General features: G+C 42.2%; 1 protein-coding gene across 1 annotated transcript in view; it reads left to right on the top strand.

Moving 5' to 3' along the window:
- PPP4R4 (protein phosphatase 4 regulatory subunit 4) overlaps positions 1-26,364 on the top strand; it is a 2,085,322-nt gene that overhangs the window by 1,324,935 nt on the left and 734,023 nt on the right. The window lies entirely within an intron of this gene.

The raw sequence follows: 26,364 nt of genomic DNA, 5'->3' as shown, positions 1-26,364 counted from the left end.
CCAAGTCTTAATTACTGCAGTGTACCTAAGAGGTCTGTCTTAGATCCGTTATTATGTTACCCTTATCAGACAGTCTAAACGGATTTGACATATCTCTACATCAATATTCTGTTGATACTCCGCTCTACATGGAGACTTGATGTATGAAAGACATCCACATCAAGAAGATATACCTCCTGGCACTGGAGTTCAGTCAGCTTCCTCCATGGAAACATTAAAATGCAGAATTCTTACTCAATCCTTCCTGTAAATACAAATTGGGCCTAACCATTTTAAACAATCTCTTTCTGTATAATTCTTTTCAAATCATCTCACCAACGATAAAAACCTGGGCTGCTTCATCAACAGTTCACAATTCCTTAGCCTGTCCCTTAATAAACTAACTGAATCAATAATTGTTTCTTTCATGCCCTGAAAAAAACATAAAGCATGTACTGTCTGTCAACCAGCTAAGAGCTGCAATCCACAGCAAAATTATCTCATTCCTTGATCAAGGGAATGCATTTAATGCAGATCTCATAAAGGCTTCTTTCGCCCCTATCAAAGCAGTCTTCCTTTTAGCTGCCTTTCGGGTGTCCTCTGCAATGAAATTTGATTGGATGACTCCATTACCGAGGGAAATCCCCATTCAAGCAAGAATCACTTAAAACGCCCACAAGGCCATTCATCTCATACCCAGTCTTGCCTTACAACTCTCCTCCCCACCTCTGGTAAAGATGGAGCACTTGAAAGCTAGAGCTCTTTCGTTCTGGAAACTACGGCCTTGAACAACAGATCCCACTCTTTAAAAGAATCTTTCTCACAAGCTGTGACCAGCTTCTGAAATCCGTCTCCTGTTCATCAGAATCCAATCTGAAATACTCACCTTTAGGAAACTTCTAAAAACCCACCTATTTTGTATTCAACTGAACTAACCTCTACAACCACTTCTCTGCCCCTGCTACATCTCATCGGTTCTCATAATTCTTTCTACCCTGGCACTGTTTATTACTAGTTATTGTGTATTGTAGTAACCCCGTCTCTGATCCTAAAAGAAATCTATATTTCTGGAAGAAACATTTATACCACCTGTAGTAAATGTTACTGCGGGGCAGTACATTTCACTCCCAGTAATATTCGTTTAGCAGTTAAATGAATAGACCGTATGTTTTATTCCAGTAATATTATTTACCATTGGAGGTTATTATCCATATAGGGTTCCCCCCTTCCTTAATTTACAACCTGCTATTCAGTGGTAATACATAATTGCTAGAGTACCATCGGGATTCCCACTGGGAGACCCGACAGACCTGAATCTTAATAGGATAACAATCTTTAGTGAAAATGTGTTTTCTCCATTTGGTGAGTTGTTTTACGTGTTTTATTAGAATTTGCTAAAAGTTTAAATGAAGTTCTTAAAAATTTTGTGTTACTAATCCAAAGATGTTCAGAAATTTCTTAGGGCAATGATGTCCTACTTGTCATCATTACACCCTTTTCTAATATGCAGGAATAACCGCATGTAGAATATCTTCTAGTTTTGGAAAAGTAATTATCGAGTGAGCCTCTGTGTAGGTTTTGACCTGCATCCCTCATGCTTTTTGAAGTATCTCATTCTCAGTTAACTTTCTATTTCCAACTGTAACCATAACATATTGTTTTAAGGCAAGCATCCTTTGAGCTTTTTCTGTCGGCAACATTTTCAATCACAGCTCTGCTTGCTCCATTCTTCAGCTGAGGTTTGAAAGAATGACTAAAACTGCAGACATAATTGTCAGAACACTTAGACAGGAATAGTACAAATAATAGGTTGAGAAGAGGGAGTCTATTATATGTATTGGAAAAAGAGAAAGCCTTGCGAAAATAAGGTAGATAACACGAATGTAATTGTATACTATTTAAGAGGCGTCCCAAGATGTGAACAGAAAAAGGCAAGGGATTGCACCATTGTCAGATATTCTGGGGTTCAATTAAGAATATTAGCAGAATGGCGCTCGAATTCCAAAGGGTTTGTGAGAAATGATGGGGTATAATAAAGAGTGTGAATGACAAATTATCTATTAGCTATGTTGACAGGTTTACCCACCCCACCCAAGACCACCCTTCTTTGCCAAAATTGACAAACGAAATCTGCTACATCTAGACTAATCTGCTGGGCAGCAATGGTTTATACTTCAAAATGTCTGAGTCCGCTATCAGAAGAATCATTTGGGGGAGAAGCACTTGTAAAGAAACCAACCAGTCCCCGCTTTTGCTGATGGTATTTCCACCAGCAAAAGCACGCACTGGAAATGAACCACCAAAGCAGGTTCTCATGTCATTAGGGAAATAAAACTTTGAGAAGAACTAAGAAAACTTTTCCATGGCAAGCATTTATTCAGCTTTCCAAACCTCTGCTGCCATTTCGTGCCGGTTACCTCTGCTCCTTCATAGAGACCAAGAAGAGGACTTTCTGTCATCAAGGTATTCGCCATCCACCAATCTACTAATTCTCCAGTATTGAATCTTTCATAGATTCACATGCTTGTATCCGCATGAGACCTATACAAGAACTGCTAGACGAGCAATGGCTTCAGTCGCAGGGATCCTTCGACGATCACATAATAATCACCCCTCGGATCAGAGACGCCCTGTCATGGTGGAAAATCAGGGAACATTTGGAGGAAGGGCTGACCTTCGAAATTCAAACCTACAGTTTCGTAATGATGACGGATGCTTCTCTCCAAGGGTGGGGAGCGCATCTCCAGGAGCTCGAAATTCAGGGTCACTGGTCAAAGTACGAAACGCAGCTCCACATCAACTTGCTAGAGCTGAGGGCCGTGTTTTTGGGACTCAAAGCTTTCCTTCCCAGAATTCGCGGATCTACGGTTCTGGTGAAGACGGACAGCTCAACTTCTATGTTTTACCTGTTAAAACAAGGGGGCACAAAGTCGAAACTTCTGTCACAAGAAGCACAGGCCATTTGGAAATGGCTTCTAGCTCACAACGTATCACTGCAAGTGCAGCATATTGCAGGAGTGGACAACATAAGGGCGGATATTTTGAGCAGATCTCCCGAAATCTCTCACGAGTGGGAACTACATCAGAAGCACCTCTCCAAAGTTTTCAAAGTATGGGGCATGCCAAGGCTAGACTTATTCGCGGACCGCCACAATTCAAAATGCAAAAACTTTGCAAGCAGGTTTCCGCAGAAGGGATCGTGGGGCAATGCGCTACAGATGTGCTGGACAGGAATGTTTGCATATGCGTTTCCCCCGTTTCCTCTGATATTGAGAGTCTTAAGGAAAATGAGATCAGAACCGTGTCATCTGATTCTGATTGCACCAGCATGGCCGAGACAAACATGGTTCTCCGAACTTCTCAGGCTATCGATGACACCAAGGATACAGTTCCCGCTAACACAGGATCTGATAACTATGCACAATGGCCAGATACTGCATCCAAATCTGAAATCGCTCAGCTTGTCAGCATGGAACCTCACGAGCATGAATTCCACCTCTTAAAGATCCCTCAGGACTGCAAAGACATTCTGTCACGATCCCGGGCAGTCTCCACAAACAAAACATATACGGCGAAATGGAAAAGGTTCTGTCACTGGTGCGCAGCTAACAATTTGCATCCATTTCGGGTCTCGTCTGCCCAGATTCTTCCATATCTGTTGACATTGGCCAACCCAGCAAAATCCCATAGGGAATCCTCTTATTTGGTAACCAAATCTCATCATTATGTGGTCCAAAACTCAGCCAATCGGCTGCTAGCCCTGCCCTCACACTCCCCAGCAGAGCCTTCCTGCCTCAGATTTCCAGCCCCGAGTGCGAGACTAGAATACTCTTAGAGACAATGAGGTTTTGCCTGAGAAATGGGGAGGTGGGCGGGCCGCATGTGAATCTATGAAAGATAATACTGGAGAACCATAGTGTACAGGTAAGTAACTAGTTCTTTCTCCAGTATTGAATCTTTCATAGATTCACATGCTTGTATCAGAATAGTAAGCAGTACTCATCCCAAACTGCATTTCCAGGCTAGAACCCCCCAATAAACGTGGGCTCTGCTCTTTTGGGTAGAATGTTAACATACATTGCAGTACTTGAAAATTTGTGTAACCATACATACATCTGTACATATACATTGTTATAATCCATGATAAATACCTTAATGAAATAGGTGCCGTAGAACTGCTTGTCCCACTGCCGCATCCTTTCTCCACGCTGCGTCCAGACAATAATGTCTAGTAAAGGTGTGCGCATTCTTCCATGTCGCAGCTCTACAAATGTCTGGCAATGGCACCCCTGCAAAAAGGGCCGTAGAAGTTGCCATCTTCCTCGTTGAGTGCGCACGTACTTTGGTTTGCAAAGGCTTTCCAGCTTTGGTATGACACAAGGATATTGCTGACGATATCCATCTCGAGATACTGGCTCTGGAAAGTGCCACCCCTTTCCTGGGGCCGGCAAAGGCTACGAAAAGCTGATTTGTTTTTCTGAATGCTTGGGTCTTGTCGATATAGAATTTGAGACATCGTTTGATGTCTAAAGAGTGCAACGCTCTTTCCGCCGCTGTTGACGGGTCCTTAAAAAATGTAGGCAAAACTATTGGCTCATTCAGGTGAAAGCTGGAGGGGACTTTAGGAATAAATTTGGGATTCGTTCTGAGAATCACTCTGTCCTGCCTGAATTGTAGGAATGGTTCTGCGATTGAGAAGGCCTGAATCTCGCTGACTCTTCTTGCCGATGTAAGTGCTAACAATAACGCCGTCTTCCATGAGACAAACTGCAACTCCGCCTTATGGATGGGTTCAAAGGGCGGTTTCATCAACTGCGTAAGAACGGTATTCAGTTGCCAAGGAACAATCGGTCTTCGAACAGGAGGGAACATTCTGAAGAGCCCTCTGAGGAATTCCTTAATGACTCTTTGGGACCAAAGAGAGGGACGGCCAGGAACTCTGGTGTATCTTGGAATCGCGGCCAGATGTACCTTTATGGACATATGAGAGAGTCCGGATTTGGCCAATGTCAACAGATATGGAAGAATCTGGGCAGACGAGACCCGAAATGGATGCAAATTGTTAGCTGCGCACCAGTGACAGAACCTTTTCCATTTCGCCGTATATGTTTTGTTTGTGGAGACTGCCCGGGATCGTGACAGAATGTCTTTGCAGTCCTGAGGGATCTTTAAGAGGTGGAATTCATGCTCGTGAGGTTCCATGCTGACAAGCTGAGCGATTTCAGATTTGGATGCAGTATCTGGCCATTGTGCATAGTTATCAGATCCTGTGTTAGCGGGAACTGTATCCTTGGTGTCATCGATAGCCTGAGAAGTTCGGAGAACCATGCTTGTCTCGGCTATGCTGGTGCAATCAGAATCAGATGACACGGTTCTGATCTCATTTTCCTTAAGACTCTCAATATCAGAGGAAACGGGGGAAACGCATATGCAAACATTCCTGTCCAGCACATCTGTAGCGCATTGCCACACGATCCCTTCTGCGGAAACCTGCTTGCAAAGTTTTTGCATTTTGAATTGTGGCGGTCCGCAAATAAGTCTAGCCTTGGCGTTCCCCATACTTTGAAAACTTTGGAGAGGTGCTTCTGATGTAGTTCCCACTCGTGAGAGATTTCGGGAGATCTGCTCAAAATATCCGCCCTTATGTTGTTCACTCCTGCAATATGCTGCACTTGCAGTGATACGTTGTGAGCTAGAAGCCATTTCCAAATGGCCTGTGCTTCTTGTGACAGAAGTTTCGACTTTGTGCCCCCTTGTTTTAACAGGTAAAACATAGAAGTTGAGCTGTCCGTCTTCACCAGAACCGTAGATCCGCGAATTCTGGGAAGGAAAGCTTTGAGTCCCAAAAACACGGCCCTCAGCTCTAGCAAGTTGATGTGGAGCTGCGTTTCGTACTTTGACCAGTGACCCTGAATTTCGAGCTCCTGGAGATGCGCTCCCCACCCTTGGAGAGAAGCATCCGTCATCATTACGAAACTGTAGGTTTGAATTTCAAAGGTCAGCCCTTCCTCCAAATGTTCCCTGATTTTCCACCATGACAGGGCGTCTCTGATCCGAGGGGTGATTATTATGTGATCGTCGAAGGATCCCTGCGACTGAAGCCATTGCTCGTCTAACAGTTCTTGTATAGGTCTCATGCGGATACAAGCATGTGAATCTATGAAAGATAATACTGGAGAACCATAGTGTACAGGTAAGTAACTAGTTCTTTATGGTGGATATGCCATCTGACTATAGATAGTAAAGCCATATGTTTTCTGTGACAGTCTCCATTACTGCCGTCTTCAAGATTTGGCCAATTTCCTTCTGGGCAAGACGCTTACCCGTATTAAGGAACAGTGAAACTAGATAAATGTGTCTGTATCCTAATGCTCATGAGATGGCATAATGTGTAGGTTCACAGGAAATAGGACAGTGATTGCTTCATGTACATAGTAAACATTACATAGCTAACAAACAAGCATTTGCAATGCAAATAGGTCTCGCACTTGTGAGTTAGAGCTATTGACATTGTAAATGGCAATGTCTTTTACCTATACGTTTTATTTTTGGAGTGAATGAATGTAGTGTGCAAAATCCCTTAGAAAGGTCCTGCACTTCGTAATAAATATATTGAAAAAGACGCAAAGTGTGGATTGTGTCAACAATTGCTTGGCACGTACCTCATAGGTGAAGTGTCGCCACACATGCACACCATGGTGCTATACTAATGCGAAACTCATTAGTAAAAGTAGTGCTTACAGACTAACCAATGCGATCGGGATCGGAGCATGTGAATCTGAATCCCGGCTTCTCTTTCATTTTCTAGACTATTCGACTCACTCTCCTGGGTCTTGGTTATCCCCCAAACACTGGGAGGCAATGAAGTTTGCCAAGGGGGTGACGGGCAGGGGGGCTTTGGGGGTACATGAAAATGTATTCATTGCCTAGTTGTCAAAGGTCGCCCGGTGCTATTAGTTAAAAGTGTGCATATTTCATTAAGATACTAAGAGTATTTTACTCGCATCTATGGGAAAATCGACATTAACTAAACAAAATGCCGGAATGCGGGTCAGTTTTCGAAGTGTTTTAGACAGCACTGGTTGCTTAGTTTCATTGCATTAATTTTTGTATTTACTCTTTCACACAGCACCCAAAGTAGGTTACCTAACCCCAAAGCCCCGAGTTGTTAAATGACCAATAGAAGGGAGCGTTTTACAGTTGAGCAAATGTGTCCAAATGTAATTTTGGTAGTGCCATGGAATGATCAGCCAATGAGGTACTCGATGAGCAGGTATTTAACTACACGTTCAAAACGTACGGTATTGTGGCTGTTGTTTGTTTGTACACAACCACATCTCTGAATGTGTTTATAAACACAGAGCTTCTTCTACCAGACAGTGCTCACAGAGGGGCGACTAAAGCACAGAACAAAATGTATTCATTTATCCTGAGTGTGAAGGTACCCGGAAGGCTTAGGTGCCCGCCCGGAGAGGCTAGGGATCCCAGCACTTCTACAGACTCTGCTGTGCTCCTCTGCACCAGCAGGGCACAGTTCAGAATCTGCCGCTTCTGCTAAGAATAGGTGAGGGGGATGAGGTTGGGGCATGTGGGAGTTGCCGGCAGATTTCCAGGTTATTGAAAGTGATGATTCTGACGTGAGGCAATGGAGACTGACTTTCTCTGTTTGTCTGCATCAGTCTATTTCGCTACCATCTACCGGGCTCACTTTCATGTATCCATTAATCTCTCTTTGTTAGGGGTGCGTGAGCCAATATATTAATTGACAGGTAGAGCTAGCCGAAGACGAGCTAAGCGTATACGAGACAGTGGGCGAGCCGTGAAAATGATCGACATGTTAATCATATAGTAAACATGATGTAAATGTGTGATAATGTCTCTTCAGAATTAAAAAAAGTGGATTTCTTTAGCGCGTAGCCTCAGTACACAAGATTATAGCACTGAATTGAGAGGAAGTTATTAAAAGTGCTAGTTTTAAGCATGAGTTAAAACACTGCTGCTCCTCCCGCCCGACAACAATGCCATTTGTGAACTAAGAGGCGTCAGTTGCCATGCATACCCCGAATGTTGCTTAGAGTCTTATTATATTTAGAGTAACATTAAAATCTAGTTCATTAAACACGAGAAGTTTTTGTACAACACGCATCTTGAACTCTCATATTTCAAGGTGGCAATAATAAAGATAAAACGGAAGTGCCGGCAGGCAAGAAAACACTGATGGGAGTGGGGGGGGCGGGGGAGGGTGAGAAGTCACAGACTAAGGAAGTGGGTGGTGGGGTGGGGAGACAGGGAAGAAAATAGTGTTAGGAGTAAAGGGGCCAATAGCCGTGGAAGGATACAAATGATGAATGAGGAGGGACTAACAAGCCTCAAACCATTTGGAAGGCAGCATTTAAGACAAAAGCCAATGGTCAGAGAGTGGGCGGAGCTTCCACGAAGCTTCCACACTACAGTATCCACTGCATGTCTTGCAAAGCGATTGCAGCGCGTTCGCGCTGCAACGCTAGGCGAGACCTAAAAGAAAATAGTGTCAGGAGTAAAGGGGCCAATAGCCGTGGAAGGATACAAATGATGAATGAGGAGGGACTAACAATCCTCAAACCAATTGAAAGGCAGTATTTAAGACAAAAGCCAATGGGCAGAGAGTGGGCGGAATATCCACACTACAGTATATACTGCATGCCTCTCAAAGCGATGGCAGCGCATTTGCGCTGCAATGCTAGGCGAGACCCTAAAATGGACTTCAAAAGGACCTAAAAAGACACTTCAGTCACCAGACAAAAAAAGAAACAGAGGTGACCAACTTGCAAAACTTGCAGTCAGCCTCTGAGTAAAAGGACTTAGAGCATGTGATGCCTAAATATAAACCAGCTTGGTTATATGCCTGTGAATAGGCCCGGATGGGCAATTCCTGAGCGATTAAAATGCTGTAAACCTTTGAAACTTCATTTCTTTGACGTGACGGATGAAAACAGATAAACATGGAAATAAAATTGGTTGAACTTTGGTAATACTACGGAGTACGAGTGAATATATTTCTCTAATGTGCATACGGCTGTGCATCTCTGCTGGGGCATGACAATTGCGTGTCCCAATGTTTTGATGAATGTTAAAATTGCGCCAGGAACGGAGCGCACAAAAGAGTTTGCACGCCAAACTGGATTACTATACAAAGAACAAATGTGGGCTAAATTATGGGTGTGCTTCAGACCTTCTTTCAGTAAATATAAACCAAAACAGGAATTCCAAGAACAAAATTGGAAAGTGCTTCTGTAATTATTAGAGAAGTGGATGGATCATAAGAGAAGGGGGTTATAGCAACGGTAACAGTGAAATCAAACAGTAATGAAAGAGCATGAGCTAAAGAAAGATAATTTTAGTGAACATAAAAAAGAAAACCACTGGTAGTGTGAAGTAAAGAAGTAAATCCATTCACAATTGGAGTAATAAATATACTAAGGCACATTGGCAACGTGTAATAATGAGTCTAAAGGCACTGGATCTAGAAGAATATTCCAGCTTCAGGAGTACAGAGTAAAAAGCGAATAACATCAAATCCAGCAGATGCTCTTGCTTGAGTATTGAGCAATGGGACATGCCATTTCCTCTCTAACAGTATCACTTATGACCATTATCTTGACTTTGTTTTTCTACATCCTCAAAACCTCATCTACATCACAACCTCATCTACGAGTACATTGTGCACTGTTAACTCATACACATGTAATTAATATTAAGTAATTACAATTAGTTTAATGTATTTTAATTTATTTCTCCTGCATTGAATCTTTCAAAGAGTCAAATGCTTGAATCATTTGCCGTCATCGACCTGGAAGTCCCATGGTTGCAATATAATAATAGCAAAGTCATATTTCCATGAAACACAGAGAAAACATTTACTTTAGTACCCACTTCACATTGTTACGAGTGATCCAAAGTTAGGGAACGGAGGTAAAGGCACGTTAATCTACACTCTACAGAGGCTACCATACCATAGATTTTTAATAGCACATTTGTGAAAGGGTGAATATTAAAAGCCTCTGACTAGGGAGGAGAAAGGTTTGCATATAAATCTCTAGAAGGTAACAATGCCGGAGAACTGAAGTTACAGGTAGGAAACGTTGTGTCTTCTTCAGCACTTTTATAGATTAAGTTCAACAAATGACACCAATGCACACTGATCTTCACTCCTCCAAAGGTAACCTACCTTAGATATTCCACTGCACATCGTGTGGGATGCAGTCCCTTTCAGAGTTCTGCTCATATACATATTTTTCTCTGTTTTCAGCTACTACTTATTTCTATTGTTTTATTTATACTACCTGGACCATTTTGTCTTGCGGGACATGTAAGTTAGTGGTTTTGTGATATTTCCTTTGAAAATGGCGAAATCCAAGAAGGCACTCTTTAGACCATGTGCCTTTGAGTAACAAAGACATTTTATGTAGACGATTCATTTGAAAATTGCATCTACTGTCTCTAGCCAAGGCATAATATAAATTATTGTAAGATCTGTTACAATTCTTCTACAGAAACCATCAACAACTGTGAAGATTGCTTGCCATGATTACTCCAGGTTGACAAAGCTTCAGAAGTAATTTCTTTAAGTCAAGAGTGTTCCTCTGAGAGAAAATTAGTCTCTCAAACAACACAGAAATTGTGATAAATCTAATCTGACTGAACGAAATCTGGAAAACAGCAATGCTACACCTCTGGAGCACCACTCAGACATTCCACCAACAAAGTCTGACAGATAGAAAGGCCAATTAAAGTGACTAATAAACCCCATTGATGAGGATGCCATCATGGAACCTGCTAATGACAACTGCTATTGATACCGTAAATGCTTTCCTGTTGATGAGGCAGCACATCATCACACCATCGACTTGTAATTTACCGTCAACAACCGTGATGTTGGTGCCACCCATCCTTGACACTTCATTGTCGATAGGGCTTCAATTGGCGACAACTCCCTTCATCCCTACCTTTAATGGCTCCACCTTTGATGGCAACCTCATCTGTGAGTACGACGTAGATGACTTTACCAATTAGATTTCTGTCAATGCCTCCATCTGGCCAGTTCACTCATCAAATGTAAGGATATATCTTATAGCAAGGCTTCACTTGTCCATTAAAGAAACTTTTTTATACAGAGGGGGAGTCGTAGGCTCAGGGTCCATTTGGGATTGCTATTATCCCAACTCCGTTCCATGTGACAGGAAGGTTATGAACACCACTAGTGAGAGGGGCATTATGGAGATCAGCGTAGCAGATATTATGGAGGCAAAGATGATGAAGAGTTGCTTTGAGATGCGGTCATCCACGCTGTACCTACTCATATGATGAGGACTACGAGGAGCCACAGTATCACAGCAAACATATAATGTGGATAACAGTGAATATAATTAATGAGTTGCATCAGAATATGTCTGATTACTAAGCCAGGTTTCTAGCTCAACTTCAGTCTCCGACGGAGCTACCCAAACCTAGTGCAAATCCTTTGACTCAGACAGTTCTGCAAACTCCCAGCTTACCAACACTTTGCATGGCATTGGATACATCAGACGATGACCAGGAAGAAGGAGAGCTTTTGAAGAGCTCATTCTATCTTTCTTATGAGTGGGATGAGTACAAAGCTCCGGCCACTTTGGAGTCTACTCCCCATCATGAGCAACCCTCTTCACAATGCTAATTCTTGTAACAATCACTCAGACAGACTTTCATTTATGAGTACCAGGATGCACTAAAAAATTCCATTAAGACGATTGCCATCGTACACTCTATTTGGCTTTAGAAATTAAAGATTATTGACTCCCCTGCCTCAGTTACAGCCATGGTGACTTGTCTAGAAAAAAAATAGGGTACCTGATAACTCTTAAGACAGGATGATTGGCAACCCCATGCAGACTCTGTGGTATGCAGGCATCGCAGCATAGATATCAAACCACCCAACTTGTCCTGCATAGCCCCTACAGACAGAGAGGACTGAAAGAAAGTACTGCTATGCCAAGAGAGTTTCCTCCCTTCTGCCTCCTACAGTCAAAACTGCTAATTCTCTTGCACTGTGTGACAATATTTTAGACGGATCTGGGTGAACATGATGTCACTGAACTCACATCCTAAAACAATCCTAGCACTGCAATTACCTATGGTTCAAAAGAGCCGGGTGCCATTATTAGTTCAGCGAGTAAATATAGGGCAGAAGTACTGGAGCGAATATGGTGCCTGGAACAAAGCCTGGAGGCAATAGAACTTTTTAAACAGAATATATTTCTGTTACACAAGGCCAAGAACAATCTCAATGTTCTCTAGAATTTGCATCTTATACAGTACTCCAGCAAAGAAAATGGCCTTCTACAAAATGAACTGAGAAAATTCTCCTTGAATGGCCCCGGTGATAATGATCTTTTCCTTCTCTTTCTCTCGGAGAGTGAAAGGGAAGTAGACCCCTAAGACCCCTGTGGATTGTACTTATTTGAATGTTTTCAGAAAAACCCACTGCCAAGTGCACTGTGGTTTCTGTAGTCCATATGTACAGATGTTTTATCCTTTTAGGTAAGCTGGGCAAAAGCAGGTAGAGGTAATAAGAAAATGTAAGAATTACGTTTAAGAATTACTTTGATGATAAATCTCAAAATCGTAGTTAGTCTGTTTACTGCAAACTCCTTGGTGGATTCGGAAAAAGTGAAAATAGATTTTTGTCATTCCTACTGAATGTGAGATAGCTTTCTTCACTCTCTTCCCTACTACCCTTTATAAAGAACCAAATTTAGGTGGCCATTATTCCCACCAGAGAGGAGGACCAATAGCCACGGGATGCCAAAGTATATTGTTATGATCCCCACTCTGTTATACTTGGCTGGGCCCATGGTTTTAAGCATTGAAACTGTTACTCACTCTCACATCCACCTACAGACCCACTCAGATACTCACTCATGCACCCACTCAGACACTCACGCACCAACTCCCAGGCCCACTCAGGTACTCCCACAGCCACTGAGACACTCATGCACTCACTCACATTCACTCTAAAATGTTGCAGGATACATTTAGAAAATAAAATTAAATATCCTTAAAAATGCATGTAAAAAAACAAAGGTTACAGGGACGTTATTGGTAGGAAATAGAATTTAAAAAAACTTTGAAATTCACTGAAAAAACCCAAAGGTTACAGGGATGTTCTAGTTGGGAAATATAATTAAAAAAACCTTAGAAATTCACTGAAAAAAACAAATGTTACAGGGGTATTATAGTTAGGAAATAAAATTAAAAATAACCTTAGAAATGCACTGACAAAACCAACATTTACAGGGATTTTATAGTTAGGCTGACATTTCACTTCTACATCACCAGAGAAATTCAGCAGTTATAGTTAGCCGAGCTAGCTTTAACTTATGCTTTCGCAATGCACTGCTTATGACGTCACATATTACATCACTCATGACATGGCCAGTGACATCACTGATGATATTACTGAAGACATCTCAAATGACATCACTGATGACATTACTGATGACTTCTCAGATGACATCACTGGTGACATCATCACACAAGCGCTCACACACCCACTGACACCCCCGTAAAACATTTCATACATGCGTACCTACACAATCACTGACATACCCATTCACACACCCATGCTAACACTCACACACCTACTCACTGATTCATAAAGCCACTCACACATCAACTCACCCATACAGCCACTAATGCAACCACTAACTCACGTATAGAGCTACTTACTTACATACCTACCTACTCACTCACTCACTCACACACACAACTACTCACTCACCCATATAGTTACTCAGACATCCACTCACTTATTCATGGATAAATTAACACATGTACTCATTAACGCATGTACTCACTCACCTATACAGTCACTGAGACAAGCACACACTCTCCCATACAACCCTCCAGTCTGTGGTTTGAGACCTTTCTCCACCCGCAGGCTCCCACCTGCACCTCATCCCTGGTGTTCTAGTGGTAGAGCGTCTCTGTTCTGCTGCAGAGCTGATTCTTTTCTGTCCTTTCACCCTTTTATGCACGTTTTTTCTTTCTGCACTTTTTTGGTGCTTTTTCCCTGGTCGCTGCGATCCCCAGTAGCCCCCCTTCCCTCCAATGCTCCTTACCTGCTTCCCGTGTTTTACCGCCTCCCAGTTGTCCAGCCCCCACACACAATAGCAGCCACTGCGCGGTGAAAGTGCAATCCATTGATCTTATCAGTGGACTGCTCCCTTCCTTGCACAGCCCTGCCTGGTAGCTGCTGCCCGAGCTCCCAACTGCTGACCATCTGACCCTCTGGTCAGCGGTTCGAGGCCCTCCTCCAACTGCAGCCTCCTGCCTGTGCCTCATGCCTGGTGGTCTAGTGGGAGAGCATCTCTGTTCTGCTGCTGGACTACCCTCGGTTTCTCTTTTCTGACTTTCTCCAATTATTTTGTGTTGTTTCACCTTTTTGGCACTTTTTTCCTTTTCCTTTCCTTTTTGCACTTTTTGTGCCACTTTTAACACCAACACCTCAGCACGTAATCTCCACTGATGGATCTCCAACTTTTCCGACACTCTAGCACCCCTCAAGGAAGCCTCCAGCAAGCAGCACTCCAATAAAGCCGCTGGTTCAGTACCGCCCTTCAGGAGTCCAGACGCACTTGTAGACAGCTTAAGAAGAGAAGGACGAACAACAAAACTCTGGAAGCCCACGAAGCCTTCAAAGCCACAGTCCCCTCACATCACCTCCTCCTCAAAACTACTAAGAACTACTTAGCAAAGGCCTCTCCAAGGCACAATCAATGCCAATGCACTCAACAGCAAAGAACTCTTTGCCATCGTCAAGGAGTTTGCCAGACCCAAAAGCAAGACCACAGACGTGCACCCTGTCAAGACCTCTGCAACAAACTTGGCACCTTTTACCACCACGCGATCAGGCCATCTATGGCAGCTTTGACACTCAAGAGCCTCCCACCATGTCAGCCACGACTGCAACAAACTGTTTCGGCCTACTCGGGCCACTAAGAAGAACGTTGAGATGGCTGCCGGAACCCTCACGGAGAGTGGTGGTAGATGATCTAGTAATCTCACAACTTGATTATGGGAACTCCCTATATATGGGGAGTTCCAAATCTGTCGTAAATAGACTCCAGGTAATCCAAAATTCTGCACCCTATATTCTATTAAAAATCCCCAAACCCAATCGGTCAATGCGGCACTGGAGACCTTGAACTGGCTTCCAGTGTTCAAAAGAATTCAGTTCAAGTCAGTCTGCCGTGCTCAACAAGCAGTGTACAAGAAGGGGCATTGGTTGATACACAGATTGTTTAGACCTTACAAACTTACAAGATCTTTGCGCTCTACAAACCAGCAACTGTTTGTAGTCCCTAGGATCAATAAAACCAGGAGTGGTGGGCTCTCATTTGCCTTCCTTGCTCGCAGACTCTGGAACGCTCTTCCGCTGGGAATAGGAAGGATAAAGTCTGAATTAAAATTCAGAAAATGTTTGAAGGCTGCTCTTTTCAGCTAAGATGTAGGTTCCAAGCTGTGCAACCGGAATATTGTCTTAGCACTGGGAGGTCCTTCAGGGTAGCCATGTGCTTTAGAAATCTACACGAATAGAATAGAATAGAAACATTCAAAAGAGGTCAGGAATGGTCAAGAAGACTGAAGAATTCCATCATCCAGAAGTTAGGAAAGGCCATATGCATTGACATCAATCGTTGCTTTATCTCAAATCTTATTTTCTCAGCAAATGACTTACATTTTGATTAGACATAAACTGCATCCATGTATCTCTTCGACCAGTTTCTAGTCCTTTTGTTCCCATATCCCTCTAAGTGTGCCCGCTTGTGTGCTGTCTGACAACATCAGTTTTGCAGGTGGCTGGAAGTGTACTTGTATTTTTGATGTTGATTCACTTTTTTTGGGGATATGGGATACCCACTTCTCCATATTTTTCTGGGCATCTAACAGTCTATCAATTCCAACTCCCTCTCCTGTCCGATTTCTCAGTTTACCTCTTAACTTCTCCATCTCCTTCCACCCTTTTCCTGAAGACCGTTTTCTCTTGCCAACCAGACTGCTAAAGTTACCTAAAGAAACTGAGGATTTTCAAGTTTATTATGTATAAAATATGCACTAGCATTTCCACTACAGACAAACACAATGCAACTACAATAGCCATAATTCATTTGCAAAGATGCTGGTAGAGCGTGTATGTATTGGTGCACCATATATGCTACTGGTTCCTGGAGCCCAAACACTCTAGTTGTCTTACATCTGGGGAACCTGCTGAGATTGCTACTAAATAGGCCCCTCGGCAGAGGGAGCAGCCTTAGCCAAGACTTTTGTTGTTCATGCCTTTCACAATGCTTCTTCTTCATTCACTATCTCTTGGTCCCTCCTTTCCACTCTCCTGTCACATCTGGCACTTACAATGACAGCATGATTTGCAATACATTTGGTGGTCAAAATGTACCATGTCTCTCTTTCTTTCTGTGTGTGCGACGTTTTGTCTAGTTAATGGCCGGAGGGCTACCCCCAGAGGCTGGAGGCGGGTATTGACCCATGGAGGCCAGTTTCGGCCCCCTGCAGTCTGTTCTTGGTTACCAGACGTAGTGGTGCCGCTTATGCGGGCCTGCTGTAAATTGCCTGTTTGAAAAGTTTTTAAGCTCTTTTAGGGTGCCTAAGGTAGGCCTGTGACTCCAGTATATAGGTAGCCATTGGCGCTAAGCAGATTGTTGGCTAGAGGTGACTCAAGGCATAGGGAGGAGCTCGGGGCAGGTTTGCCTGCCAGTGCCAGTACAGTAAAAGTACATACCAGCCCCGCTTTACAACGAAATGAAAATCCCTTGATTTAAAGCACATGCGGTCAGTCACTGTCACTGTGCAGAAGGTTCAGGCTGCTCCAAAATCCCACAGCGCAGCAGCATCAGGTGCTCTTAGTGCTAACCTGGTGTTCTCAATAAGTGCTATTAGTTCGCTTTCAGAACCGTTGGTGAGGACTACCAGCTAGCCATCTCTGCAGTTGTGGTTCAGGCACATTTGTGCAGTCTCCCTCTATCTCGCATTAAAGGGCTTCTCCACACATGGCCTGCAAAGGAAACAGGCATCTTATCTATGCGACGGGCTTTGAGCACACCTCAGGCCTTTCTTCTGTTCCCTTGAGCAGCACTTGACTTTTCCCTGTGGCCTGATATGTATGGGACGTTCTTCTCCAGATGCCCAAGTCGATAACAGTTTCCACAGAAAGCAGAGGTATAATTGGTGACTCTTCCGATGAAGGGCCATCACATGGGGCCTGCCCTGTTGGCACCTTTACTGGTGTGCCTGGCTGGGTGCCTTGAGGCTGGTGGATTCATCCCTGAACACGATTGTGTTGGAACAGCATAAACACACAGTGGGACAGATAAATTCGTAATTCGGACAAGATTAGATCAAAGCTGGCGTCTGCAGCTGCTGGTGGCTAAAGAGGCCTCCCTGCCTTTCCTTCCATTTCCTCCGACTGTGATCGGTCTGGAGCCTACTAGGCTAATAAGATAACCAATCAAGTCATAGGAAATCCATTATATGTGCATTTCTATCAACCAGGCCTGTTCTGGGAAGATGCTGGCAATAACCCAAAAAAAAAAAATAGCCTTCTCTACTAGAATGCCATTTTAGTTGTCTTGGTATTGAAAACGCTTAATTTTTTACATGTTTATACTGGAACAGTAAGCACTTGCTCTTCGAGTGATCACCTCAACGAATTTGATCCTCAAGTAGGTCACTTTATATTTATTCAGAGCTTATGATTATTCAGAGCTTATGATCACATGTGACACCGTGAGTGACTCTTTTGAGCTGAGCAAAGCACTTGGGTTTAAATGTCATCGTTTATTACAGATATTACCCTTCTTTACCATACTGCTTCTTCAGGCAATGGTAATATCTGAGCTCCAGTCAAATTCTCCTATCTGCCTGAAATCCTATTATGCCTCTCTTCACTCAAGCTCACTCTGCCACACTCTGTCCACCACTCCCCTGATGTACCTTTCCCTCCTCTCTACCCCTTGTGGCTCCCAATACACTCCTATAATCTTTGCCTCATTTCTAACAATCTCTTCTTCGCTACCACCGGTATTCCCCTCATGTACCTTCTCTTCTTCTGTAATCCCTGCAGATACTGTGTTTTTCATCCCTACCTAGGTACCACTTGGGACTCTCTTGTATCCACCTTTTCACCCTTCATACACGTTCAGTACCTTGCATAACCTCAGAGTTTTACCCACGGTTGCTTCTCAGAGTGTTTTTTGCACCAAACCACTAAGTACTCTTTTGGGCCCCTCAATTTCGACTCAGATACACACATTTTCAGATTGATATTCAATCAATCAAAATTCTTTATTCGGTCAAATTAATTACTATAAAAGCAGACATAAAATATATGTACATAAAAAATAACCATAAATACATAATTTCAAGTTAACGCTTAAAAGGTCAGTACTAAACGGTAGTCTCCCAAAAAGGCCACAGCAAACAGATACAGAGAAGCATGGTTACATTATCCAAAAATCTCTATTGTAGCGTAAACTATTTATAAACCTTTAAATTGGAAAATTAATTTTTGCAATAAAACTAATTTGTACAAAGAGCAAGACTCAGTCATAATCAATCAGGGTACATCTTCCTTAATTTTAAAGCAGAGAAAATAAAATGTAAAACCTCATGGTATAAAGCAGGGGAGTTTAGGCTCTGAATATACTGTAATCCTCCCTTATGTGATCTTAAATTCCTGGCCCGTAAAAAAACTATTTGAATAAGGGTCTCTAAAAGTGCGATACAGTGTGCAAAAAAACATAATGTGTGAGGTAGATTGAGGCGTAATGCCATCACATGAGTAACATGGGAGTGATTTAAACCACGACCCTGTTTGAGGAAAAGCCATTAGGTAATGAATTGTACATTGTCTTAAACGGGTAAAGTAAAGTCTGAACTTTGGGTTCTCTATCCAGCTAAGATATCGCTCAATATCCAAGGTTGTGGAGAGGGGGACATATCGAGAGATGGTGACCATATTTAAAGATAATACAATTCTCTCTCTCTCTCCCTATGTGCAAAAAACAATCTTCGTAAAATTACTTTATCAGAGATGGTGGTGTTTAATGCGGCATCATAAAATGTACTTAACTAAAGATCCTTGAGAGAGTTCTTAACGTATGCCAACCATGGAATAGCTGCTAAATTACTCCATTTTAGGCACTCAACTATTTTGTGGGAGAAACTTAGTTCAGGATTCTGTGAAGCGTAGGCCAAGTTCACTATGAGAAATGAGGCTGAGGGTAGATTTGGGGATTGATAACAATATGTTAAAGAATTTATTTTCTACGATTTTAAGGTGGCTCATTTTGGATAACCCCACACCCCCGCCCTATGTAAGCCTGCTGAAACACATTTGCTTTTACAGAGTGTAAGCATGTCCTTAAATGGCCTATGACCCAGTGTATTCACAAAGCTAAAAACTGCTTCACAGAGGCTGTCGTCTTCTGTGCTCGGTTTGGTAATTAGAGGATTCCATGTAATTTTGGAGTAAAAAAAAAAATACCCAAATAGTTACATTTTGAGATTTTTAGTTATGGGAAATCCTCCAATATGAAAAGATTTGGAACGTGTAAATCTTGGCCCGCTAGTCAACATAAAAGATTTCTTTTGGTTCACTTGTAAATTAAGAGCGCTCTTAAAATCATAAAACGATATAACAGAATCTGTAGGCCATTTGCAGTACGGACCAAAAGGACCGCATCGTCTGTGTACCATACATGGTACAAAAGACTCAGATACATACTCTTCCTTGATAAAGCAACCTCTGTCCTGATTGTATATCTGTCTGCTCACGATCTCCTACAAAGCAAAGAGCCTGTAGTTTTCTCGAGGCTCTGAACCAATCCACTCCAATACACAACAAAATGTCCCAAAAATGAGGAATCTCTGTAAATGTGACTCGTAGCAGGACCCTTGAAGTTAGGGGACCATGTGAACAACCCCTTGGACTATAGGATTCTACAGACCCATATCCCACTTATTCTATTCCATACACCATATTCAGATGTGGAGGGTGCTTTGTGATCGTCTAATGATAAGGCAAGCACTCTCAGCGTAAGATGAAGACAAATGCCCCTATCATGCATTTCCTTCCAGATAGTAAACGTAGAGTCTGTTTCAGCTAATCTGGAATTCCGTTCTGGCAGAGAACACACAGTTGCCAAGAGGCACCATATAATGTGTGACACTTCCAGAATGTCCTGGTGTTTTTGCCAAAAGCTCTTTGCATGCCCATGGGATTTTGTTATCCATGTTTATATATTGTGTTAAAAGTAAAAGTACAAATCCCTGCATCCAATGTACTATAAGCTGAAAAGTCAAACCCGAGTGAACAGTTAGTCCTTTTGCAACTAAAACTGTAGCGAAATCACTTCGGTGTTCATGCTTGACATCTTATTTTGTGTCCTCTGTAAGTATGCCTGTACACGCATTGTTCCACCGTGACTGGCTATCATTCATCACAGTAAGGCAATCATTTACTATACTTAAAAATTATGGCTTTTCAATATATAATTAAAAACTATGTTTGGCAAATGCACGATTTTCACATTTTTTTTACAACATTTCTTGGGAGAAACACACCCCAAAATGTACCTGCATTGGTCGAGCTCGTGGTATGCGGGCTGTTCCAGAAAAAATGTCCATGTGCTGCTTTTGGCTCCCAGTCCGGCCCTGAGTGGTTTACTTAGATTGCCGTAGGGTATGTGTACATGGGGGTACCTGTTTGTCTGCTGGCCTATATGTGTGCATGGCTGTAGACATGCCAGTCTGCATGAGTATTGATATCTGTAGGTATATTGATCTTTCTGCATATTAGCATGCATGCGTCATCTATGTCAAAGCATATGTGAATGCTCTATCTACATATCTGGATGCATTATGCAAAAGTCGAACCTAGTTGTCAGGGCTTGTTTTGTGATATATTGCATGTGTCTTTCTATTCGCCTTATGCTATACTTATTTTTCATCACCACAATAACTTGAAGAAATCCCTTTTCAAAATGCAAGAAAATAATGAGCAATACTTGCCATGACTTAGACCTCGAAAGGGACCAACCTAAAATCCAGTTTAGAGTTACTTCCCACATTACAGAAACTTTTATAATTTACACATAAAGCTCCAGATGTATCAATGTACTGGCTCTTAATTCAAATTCAAATATAACTTTATTCGATTGTTAAAAACAACCATAAAAGCATACATTAAAAAATCGTTGCGTTTAAAAAAAAAAAAAGGTCACAACAGTTCATTTAGCGATAACTCAATGGCTTAAACACCAGAATTATTAATACAAATCATTTGAGAACTTGATAAAGTGCATTATATTATACTTTTCCTAGTGCAAATCACTTTGTTTAAAAACAATGTAATTGTGGCAACACAAAAATGATTATCCAAATGTAGGATATCTAACATAGACAAACGACATTGCCGATGACCCACCTCTCTCAAAAATGGCAATAAAACTGTGTGCCTAATATAATTGTAAAATTTGCAAAATAAAACAACATGGATAGTACTTTGAGGGGAAACATCATCACAAGGACAGTGCAATAATTTGTGCGTCCAATCATTTGTTATAGGAAAACTAACCAATCTGTGGAAGATTCCAAATCTGAAACGTGATAGTAGGAATCTATCATAGTTACCAGGGACATACAGCAAATAGGGTTGAATATTAAAAGTTGTTAAAATTAATTGGTGTTGCAGGACAGTAGGTTTTAGGATTTCCACCGAAATTCTCGCGGAATCCAAAAAAGCAAGGCCCTCCTTCTTCAAGTCCCTACGCGATATGGCTGAGATAGTAAAAGGATTTAAAAAATAATCCAGCTTTCCCATGTCAGCTAAAAATTTACGTACATATCTCAGCCATGGTATCCTCATCACTCCTTCCAATTCCAAGATATCTATCAATATATCTCTATTAAACTTGGTTTCATCTTTAGTCCACATCCTGTGCCATAGTAGCACTGGTTCAAGTTTAATAAGATCAGATATAAAAGGAAGACCCAATTCTGCATGACAATTATAGTTAGGGGAACTCTTGGGTACTGCGAGGATAAATTTCAAGAAGGAGTTTTCAACTGCCTGAATGGGAGCAGAGTCAGCAAAGCCCCAAACCCCACTACTGTACATTGCACCAGACACGCATTTAGCTTTGTAAATCTTAATTAATTCTACCGGCGGTCTGGTACCTAGTTTCATGGAGAAGGATTTAAGGGCGGCAGTCGAGCGAACCAATGCAAGTTTTTTCACTGCCACTGCCGGACCCCAAGAGTCATTCTGGTTGAACAAGATACCCAGATAAGAAAATTGTTTAGTGGAATCAAGCTTCTGTCCTGCTATAAAAATGGCCTTTTTAATTTTGGGATTTCGACCACAGCGCATGATGAAAGTTTTCGAGATGTTCACTCTAAGGCCCAACTCATTCATAAAGAGGGCAAAACTATCCACCACGCGCTGTAATCCCACTTGAGTACGGGACATTAGCACAGCATCGTCCGCGTACATCAACGCCGGGATTGGACGACCAGCAGCGTATGGGGGGTCGAATGTACTATTGCACAGGGCTTTCTCCAAACCATTTATATACAAATTAAAAAGGAATGGGGCGAGGACACAGCCCAGCCTGACACCACTCCTGATTGGGATTTTGCCCGTGCATTGCCCCCTTAGGCCATAACGGACGCGAGCCGAAGCGTCACTATAAAATCGTTTAAGAAAATAAATAATATTGTATTCAACCCCAAGTTGTTCCAGCACAATCCATAAAGTGGAATGGTCAACACAATCAAATGCAGCCGAGAGGTCAACAAAGGCCAGGAACAAACTCCATTTCCTGGCCCTCGTGTACTTCCCGGTCAGCATTAAAAGATTTAAGCTCTGTTCCACTGTTCCTAAGCCGGAACGGAAACCATATTGTAAGTCAGATAAAATAGAATTATCCTCAGCCCAAAGCAAAAGGCGGTCCAAAATTATTCGACCCACTATTTTAGTAAAAGAATCTAAAAGGGAAATGGGTCTGTAACAACCCGGGTCATGTCTATCCCCTTTTTTATAAATGGGCACAATTATGGACTCCACCCAAGTGGGCAATAATTCTGTAATACAACTAGCGTTAAGCACCTGGACCAGAAGGGGACCCCACAAAGGAACAATTGCCTTAAAAATATCTATAGGGACACCGTCCGGACCTGGCGCCTTCCCGCCCTGACTCACACGTAAGGCTAGTTCAACCTCTTCCAGGGTGAACATTTAGTTTCTTGAGATGGGATAAGCAGAGGGATTCAAAAGAGGGCAAGACTTACCTAGTCCTTCGTATACTTTAGTAAAATGATTAATCCCATCTGTTTCAGCAATTGCTGTCTCTAGAGTTGGGCCAGTAGCATCGCTAAGGAAAGGAGTTCTAATGATCTTCTAGTAGCCCGCACTATCCTTTCTTACTGCAGCGTCGTGCAATGCTTCCCAAGATTCTATTTTTAGCTTGTTCTTTCTATCTTTTAGGGCGAGCTTATACTCAATCCTAAGTCTACTCACTTTCTTTGCACACCTAGTTGATTTATGCAGTTCTTTCTTTAAGAGAGAATAAGCTCTTGTGCACCTAGAATTATACCAGCCTCCATTTTGTTTGTTTTTAGTTTTACATTGCCTAATAAGGGAGGACCTGATTTCATTACAAATAGATAGGAAGGATGCAAGAACCTCTTCAGATGTAGACTCCTACCTCAAACAAGTCACTACCTCAGACATACTTTTAGCAATTACTGTTTTAAGTGTTTCTACTTGATCCACCTTATCCCATCTTAGCGTGTAGCCATTCATACTACCAATGCTCAAATTTTTACGCAATCTGTCCGCATCTATGTTATCTTTTGGGACAGAATTCCTTGGAATCAGAATGGTTACACAAAGAGGAAAGTGGTCACTTAACGCAATATCTGAGACCTTAAAAGAATATATGTTACCAGCATGCTTAATAGTTACTAGAGCAAAATCAATTGTGGAAGTACAACCCCTCCCAGTAAATGTAGGAGGTAAGATGAAAGGGGTTGCACAAACTTCATTTACAAATCCCAAATCAAGTTTGCCTATTAGTTCGTTAAATTGTTCACCCAAAAGGGAATGATTAAAATGTGACTGACACAAGCCATCTTCCTGGGTGATACCGCACCTATTGTCTCCCCTCATGGTGCACAAAGTACAGTTAAAATCACCGAGGAGAAGGGTCATCATATTATAACCACAAAATTTACCTTGTAAAAAGAGTGCATTAACCAACTTTTTAAAAACATTAAGTACATCACCAGGGGGAATGTTATTATACAAATTAATCAGGGCAATCGGAGTGTCTGAATCCAAAACGAGTAACAAAAATTGGAAATAAGTATCTTTGACAGGCTCCATTACCTTTAAAATGTTCAACTTATTTGACAAATAAATCATCAGTCCACCCTTAGCTCTACCGTGGGTAACGTCCACGGCTGGTGTGTGAAAGGTCTTAAAACCATTTATATGGACCAGATCCCTACTCCATGTTTCTTGTAGACAAATCAGATCGTAAGTCTGAATAAAGGCCTGCCACAATGGGTTACCAATCTTAGATTTGATACCAGCAATGTTCCAAGAACAAACATTACATAAAGGAGGACCCAAAGGGGGGGAGATGGAAGAGTCCACACTCAGACCGACGGGTAGAGATACAGAACCACACTCACTCCGCTTCTCTACCCCACCAACCAGAGCCTCCGGCCCCCCTATGAGACCCTCAGACGTTAAAGGACTAAGATCTAACCCCTTGCCTTGCTTGCTGTTTTCCCTTAAAGTAATAACAGGCATAAGATCTGTAACTATCTCTGGGGAGTTGTGAAGGGAATAGAGTTGTGGTCAATCATTTGTGTCCAAACCGCTAAGGGTATCAAAGGGATTAAACGTCGGGATACCATATCTCCCTCCCATGGACCCCCAATGACTTAATGTTTGGCAATGGGGACCTGAAAACCTATCCAGGCGTTGGGGAGAGTAGAAAAAGCCAAGGGGGAGAATGTTAACAAAATCAGAACTAACTGACCCAGTACAACCCCTCTCAATTATATTCCGAACCAATGGTGGTGACCGAAATGTTAAAATTACACAATCACCACTCAGAGATTTAGTCGACGGGCCTAGCCAACTAACTCTTGTAACCATCTTGAACTCAGGAAACCAGGAACTATTAAGTCCAAGCTTGGTAGAAAGGAAATTAAGTGCTTTATTCCTGAGAGTCGACCAGTGTTCGTAAACATTGGCGGGGAGAGGAGGAACATTTGCTAACACCACTGTATATGGAATAGCCTCAGGGGGCAAATTAAGAATTGGTAAAATTAATATCGAATCAGCCTCCCTAATATCTTCAACTCTTCTCATAACAGTCTTAGAGTTATTAGTTAGCACTTGAGGGGGACCGGATATACCTGCTACGCTAGGTTCTAAACCCCTGGGTTTATTAAACTCCAAACGTCCCAATTCCACGTTGGTTTTAGATTGAACATGTTTTTCCAAGGCCCCCGTTGTTTTTATGGGATTGCTATTTACTTCAGGCGGAGTCACTTGGGGTAAGATAAGGGGTGATTTAACCTGCGTAGACTGCAGATTTCCGGTAAGCTGTTTCTCCATATTAATTACCCTGGATTCTATATTCGGTACTTTAATACGAATAGGTTCTAGAAGAGTTAATATCAATATCTCCATTTTCCCCAAAAAACATTCTCCAACTACTGGTTCACCTGTACTAATCGAAGGAAAGGCAATCTCTGTCTGCCTGCTACCCTTATTACCTTTCTTTTCGTTTATTATTACAGTAGATTTACGTTGCTTATGGGTAATCTTCCCTTTGGCAGTCAATACATTTGGTCCTTCCTTATTAATATGATTTTGTTTACGCTTTGCCTTCTGCCCTCTAGTTGTTACGCGAGGACTGTGACTATCTAAACTAACAATTGATGCCGAAACCAAGGGTGAACTTAAACACGAGTCAGACCCTCCTTTCTGTATTGAACCTTTAGGCAAGGGTGTAATCTCAGAGGATACATTTGCTGGAGGAATTGTTGGTGTTAAAGATAACCTGGTAATAATAGGCATAGAGGGAGATGACAAGTTAGGCAAGATAGGAACAAGGTCCTGGGCAGAATGTGTCGATCGAACACCAGGGAGGCAGGCAAAAGAAGGCGCTAATATCAAATGCTGGGAGTTTATTGTAAGCATCGAAACATTTGTAGCAGGCAAGGGAGGAAGTGTGCCAACTGGAAGAGAGAGTCGCCTTTCTGTGCTTTCAA

The sequence above is a fragment of the Triturus cristatus genome, chromosome 9, assembly GCF_964204655.1.
Source record: "Triturus cristatus chromosome 9, aTriCri1.1, whole genome shotgun sequence".
NCBI classification, from domain to species: Eukaryota; Metazoa; Chordata; class Amphibia; order Caudata; family Salamandridae; genus Triturus; species Triturus cristatus.
The sequence above is the reverse complement of the archived record's forward strand: the minus strand, read 5'-3'. Positions and strand labels throughout refer to the sequence as shown.